We start from the raw sequence: 6,765 nt of genomic DNA on the forward strand, positions 1-6,765 counted from the left end.
GAACTATAAAATGCAGCTTGTTGGATGGTTGCTTAAGATATAATACAGTATTAATCTAAATCCCAATGGATGCCTTCAAGCCAAGTCTCTCCTTTCTCGTAGCTATTCAGTGACCTGGGCCTTCACGGACTCTAAGCAGTGTGTTCATGCTCAACATCTATTGTGTTTAGCATTTTTGTCTCTTTAGTTATACACGTTTATCCTGTAAGGTAATACATAGGGGATGGACGATACACTCTGTTCACAATATGATAGGATAGAAGATAAAGCACTCTCGATAATGATAATGATGCAATATGGTTTGGAAAAGAAAAAATGCCAAAAAAATAGCAGTTTGAAAAATAAGCATGCTTATATTAAGTCTGATGTCAAAATGAGTATGTAGTGTGTTCACAATAGAGATTTGGGAAATAATAAGTATGCACGGTGGGCACACAAGTCATACCTCAGCCCCATGATGCATTGGGAGCGGAATGTAAAATTATCCTGGGACTGGCTTTAAACTAAAAATGAAACATCTCATTTTCCAAACAAATTAGTTTTTAACACTTTTGTAAATAGGACTCTTGTTTTCAAGGTAACAGGAAGTAGCACAATGGCGGGTCTCCGAAAATCTCAGAAATGTCAGAATGAAAATGTGTTTTCTGTGTGTTTTATGGATCAAATGACCACATGTTGATATTCTACTTTGTCGATTTCTTGCTTAAAATGTTTTCAGAGCTTTCAAAAATGGAGAATCAACAGAAATATTTAGCCTCAGTGTGCTTCAGGTTTTTGCCATTGTAGGTTTAAAATGCATCTTGGGAAACCTGGAAGTATAATTCAGTTGGAATGCTCACCATCCGAATCATAATAGTATATAGTAGACAGTATATACTCTTTGAGTGTGTGGTGTGTAGTACGTTAGCATGTGATTTCGAACACAGCCTTTAACTCTGGATGTATTTACTCTGGCCATGACTTTTTTCAACTCAATAGGAAAACAAAAAAACATGTGAAAAACAACATCATTATACATGTCACATCATGCAACTTGTATAATCATGTAACATGTGACTCACATACTATATCCCATTATACAGTTCATCATCCCACCTCTATCCTCTAATAATAAAGTAAGATAGAGAAGCATAGATGTTTGTAAAGTAGAGGCTAAGCTGAATATGTAACCTTCCTCCATCAGAAAATCATTTCCTTACACCATCACAATACAGAAAATAAACAAAAGCCTCTTTTGCCGCCTGGTCTCTGTATGATGAGCCTGAGAGATTTTGAATACAAGAGTAAATTGTATATCTCGCCCTCAGATAATGACCCTGCAGGTGGGCATAAGGAAACAAAACCCAACTCTTACTGGAGTATAACACATTCATTTCCGCTAAGTCTTCTACATTATAACACAGCGTCAGAAAAATACTCAGAGGTCATTTTTCATCTTTTCTGCTATCTTTTGTTTAATCTTCTCTTTTGGCAAAGGAACAAACTTGTGTCACTGTCTTTTCCAATAACCAGCATGCCTGCAGCGGGTTGTTATTCATCGTTGGAAAAAACTCACACTGGGTTTGAGCGGCAGCCTGGCAGATCGGCGCTCTGTAGGTATGCAGGATAAGGGCGTTGAAAAGAATGTACCCCAAGTGCGAGGAGGTTATTACAAACAGCACGGAGAAAGGGTCAAAGGGTGGATTAGAGCAATTCCCTGGCCATGGCTTGGACTAGAACTCTTTCTTTGGTTCATCCTAAACTAGAGGACACAAACTGAAGTTTGTGTTTTTTATTTAACTTGACCGAGGTCTTCTTTTCTTTCAAAATTTCTCCTTTTCATGAAAACTGGATCTGTTTAAACCAGGGTTGGGGTCAATTACATTTTTCAATTACAATTACATCGTCAGTGATCTGTGTTCAATTAAAACTCAATTACGATTACAGTGACTGGCATTTTTTCCAACTAAAATTACAGTTATTAATTTCACCCTGAAAGTCAATAACAATTATGTTCTCAATTACTTAAGTTCAATAACAATTAACCACAATTACTGAGACTTTTCAAATAAATAATTCCACAAAATGTGACCTTCCTCTTCTGTTAGCTTTGTGTTAGCATCTCTTTTGATCAGTGTTGGGTAAGGTAATTTCAAAATGTAATACATTACATATTAGTAGTTACTCATTTAAAAGTACTTAGTTACATTACAATATTACTGTTTCTGAATTGTAATGCGTTACACTACTTTTGAGTTACTTTCACCAAAATAACCGCAGAAGTATGACTAGCATTCCAAAATGCTAAAATATAGTTTATAAGCTGATTTTATATCCAGTGGAGGGTGATGTGGTATAGCATAATGACTGTGTAGGCTACTAACAACTTAATATAATATGCACAGTGAAGGCTCATGGCGCAATACAATAAGTAACAATGACCGTCAGAATCACAAAAAAAGCAGACAAAGTTAAAGTCTGGTAAGTTATGATAAAGATATCGGAACTATTTAAAGTCTAGGCCTATTCATATGAAACACAATAGAGCTAGAAACAACTATAATGTAACCTGTAGCCTTATGACATGACAAGATGCACAATCTCTTTCTCTTTGTTTCTATTCTTTTATTGTCTTTTTTAGTGTGCTGTTTTTTTTTTTTTTTTTTTTTTTTACTGCTGCTAACTTTATGACCTGTAAAATTGTAACTCTATTTTATATGAGTGCTCAATACAAACCAGTCACGAGATAACATGACCACCAGTCAAATTGGTGACGGCGGCGGTGGCTCTGGTCAGCTCTGCCGTTTGTTATTAGCTGCCAGCTAGTGGCATTTCTACTGCGAAAGTCTCTACAAAAACCACTTCTAAAGCAAAAACTTCTACAGTGCACATTTAAGAGCAGGAATCGGATCTGTATTAGTCTCAGTCTCAGCCATACGGCACGGTGCCAGAACACCTTAAGCCATACTGGTATATACATTAGCGTTATGTCGCTTTATGGTACCACACAACGTTAGCTCAACTTGTCATTGCTGGCATTGGTGGGGGATTTTGCTGACAAGCTTTTTAAAAGTCGGCGAATCCACTGTGGACAGAGGCTGCATATCAGTGACGTGCAGTCAGGGTGGGCAAGGTAGGCAGTGCCTACCCAAGGGTGAATTGATATTTTGATTATTTGTTTTAATAATAATAAAATTAAAAATGATTTCTTTTTTAATTTCCGATAGCCTACAGTACCTTAAGTTTGAAAGTGTCAGCATTTTGTGTGTTTCATAGACCAAATGATGAAACCTCTATTTCCTGGTACGGCTGTACAGTCTCACTCTGCTGTAAGGCAGGAGGAGGCCACACCCCCTTCCAAAAGCACATTGCTGATCTGCCTCTGGCCCCATAGTGTGTTTTTATGTGTTTGCACATGTGCAGTCAATTCCCCAAGATGAAAACCATTTAAGTTCAAAGGCAGCTCTCCTTTGGACGTAACCGTGCAATGCTAAATGCTATACGTAAGTTCACAGTGCATTAGTGAATTGATACAGCGTGGCTGCTACAGCTGCTACGTTCTCTAGCTAGTGGGTAGGATAACACTACAGGCAGGATGACAGCGCTGGAGACGATATAGAAACTTTCTTTTGAGGAAAAACGACAGCTTTTAAAAGATGGGAGACCAACACCTGAGCTACCAGAGGTTCAGCAAAGGTAAAGTCAGAAAATTGTCGGTGCGGTAAATGGTACAAAAGGAAGGATTGTAACGCTTGTTACTGAGATTAGTAACAGGTATAATATTACCAAAATTTTATAAGTAATGCGTTACATTACTGATTTACAGTAAAAAATAATACATTACTGTAATTAGGTTACTTTTGTAACACGTTACTCCCAACACTGCTTATGATAACAAATCAGTCTTAAATAAAAAAGGCTGTAAAATACACTGAAAAATATTAACATCTAATTTGTTCCTCATCTCTTGGTTCACTTGTTAGGCTTCCTAATCAATGAAAATATTGGTATTCATATTTTTTCAATTACAATTATGATTATGTCATTATTGTAATTCATTATCAATTACATGATTACAATTATAAATGACCTCAACCCTGGTTGAAGCAATACAGTGTAAATCAAAGACAAAATAGATCAGCTCATGCATTAGTCTCTAGCATGTAGTTTCGAGCTCAGAGAGCTATGTATAATTGAGTCGCCCATCAACAAAAAAATAATAACTGAAGCAAATCATTAGCAAGTAAAAATGCTTAGATTGTTACATCAAATTGTAGTTTTTGCAAGCTGCTGGCCATTGTTACAATTGATGTTCAAGTCAGGGCTTTCGAGTGAACAGATGTTTACCACCTCACTTTTCTGCTGGTTACAATTTATTTTCATTATATTGTAATGAGATTTTAATGACATGACATTCAACTGTTAACCCAACCTTGTGTTACATTTCCATTGTGCTTCACAAAACTTTAAAAAAAAAAAAAAAATGTAATGCATAACACAATGGAAATGAAACAGACTAAAGCTGGGGCACCAAACACAAGGAGAAAATATGCAAAATAAATGAATTAACAGGGATAAAAAGAATTAAGTATTTGTGTCCAAAATCTCATATCTTAATGCACTTTATCCTTAATGCACAACCAGAGGGTCTAATCTTTTTGATTTTACAGTCTTGGACAAATATGTGATGAGTGCTCACAACAAAAGCTTTTTTTTCTAGCTGGTTATGACCTCACCTTTGAAGTTACAGAGAAGTTTGTGTGTAAATGTGAAAAATGAGTGTCTGCCAGACACTTTCATTTAGCCAGATTAGCTCTCAGAGGAAATAAAGGCAAGACTTGCTGGTTTATGGCCTCTCAGATGGAGCAAATATTTATAGTTGATGACACAAATCTCTGGCGGGGAAAGAAAATTTACAGATATACTCGGACTAAATTTAAAAAAGTGTGTGCTCCACTTTGTCAATCAGCAGGTTTCCACCTCTGGCACTGTAATCATTCATTTAGAAAATGGAGAAAGTGTTATTTTTATGTGAGAGTTGAGTTTTGTCCATGTTCTAACCTTTTATTCTGTTCGGTGGTTGTAGGGAGGATGAGTGCTACTCTTTATTAACAACACTTATGTTATACCACTGCAGGCTTCACGTAACATTCTGTTCTTCTTTTAACTTAGTGCAAAGCTGGATGTGACAGCCGCCCTTTAACAGACACGGGAGGCAGTGGGGGTGCCACTTTCTCACTGCCCTCGCACTCCGTCAGCGACTCCATGCTTTGATGTGGGCGAGAGAGTCCTGTTGCTAGGATACAGATCATGGGTCTTAGCAGAGAGCATGAAAGAAAACAGTGAAGCGGGTGATGACTCTCGCCCCTGCCCGATAAACAAACCTGGCTTTTCAGGCACTGCAAATATGTCACTGATCAAAGACACCATCTACCAGGATGTTTCCCCTTAAAGGTAAATGCAATTAGATTCTTCTTTAAAGCTGATATCCGGAGTTTCTGAGAAATGTATGTTTATGTATGTTTTGAAATGCGATAAAATACCTAACTAGTCCTTTACTATGGTCTGCTGCCGGTGGTCATTCATTTACATTAATGTATATAAGTCCCGCCTTCGTCCTATAGACCCCTATGCAAATGGAAACGAGTGCCGTGATCGCCCAGCCAATAGGGTTTGACTTCCTGTAGCGGAAACTGTCAATCAAAGTGAATGTGGAACTGTGCACGAAAATAAGGACGTGCGTCACAACAGCAAACAGGTGAATATGATTTTGGCTCTTTCCTGACCCATAGACCTATATCAGAGTGACCTGATGCAACCTTGTTATGTTTCACGATGCGCATGCAGAAAAGTAGAGGCGTGGCTTCTGGTAGTTTGGCAGAGTCAGTGGGAGGAAGTGGAGCTGTTGAGGGCGGGACATCGAGACATTTCTCAGAAACTCTGGATATTAGCTTTAAATTTCAGTGACAATTAATCAAAATTACTGAACCTGAAATGAATTACCCCCTAAATCATTCCGTTTGTTTCAATTCCACAGTCATTATTCTGAACTCAATTACAATTCCATTAATGATTACAACAGCAACATATTTTTTCAATTAATATTTTCAAATATGATTGCAATTATAATTACGTCATAAGTGTAATTAATTAACAATTACACAATTGCAAATGCCATCTACTTTAAAAGATTCATTTTGGACAGGAGCAGCAAATGATCCATAGAAAAAAAGCCATCAATGATATTGACACATAGGAGCTATCAGAAACGCCTTCATTAAGACTTAATTTAGTATTTTTTTTACACAAAAACCATCAATAAACCATTAAATCTTCACCTCGTTGCATCAGGCAACAGACTCTGTGCTGTTAGCCAGGTGCTTGGAGTTCACAGCACTTTGTTAAAGTGACTTTTTCCTCCCATCAATCAACACCACTACTGACCCTAAAACCCCACGCCGTAATTGCCTTCAGGATTAAAATGGATTGAAGTCTCTGCCGAAATCCTGTGCGCATTTTCCATTAGCGTTTTATGTGAGGCAAAGTTTGCAGTTGCAGGCTGAAAGGAAGATCCTGAAAATTATTTTTTTTCCCCTTTTATGTTGTTATGAATATTCAAATTACCTAACACGGAGGGTAAGGAAAACAGCCTTTATGCTTATTAGCTGTTTACCATTCAGTTTACACACTGTAGTGTGATGGCTGTTGTGATTTTCACAATTTTAATGTCATTGTCATTATAAGCCCCTATTATAAGAGTTATGATCAATTCAGGCTGTGTTGTCT

Source organism: Gouania willdenowi, chromosome 4 (assembly GCF_900634775.1).
Source record: "Gouania willdenowi chromosome 4, fGouWil2.1, whole genome shotgun sequence".
In the NCBI taxonomy this organism is placed as follows: domain Eukaryota; kingdom Metazoa; phylum Chordata; class Actinopteri; order Blenniiformes; family Gobiesocidae; genus Gouania; species Gouania willdenowi.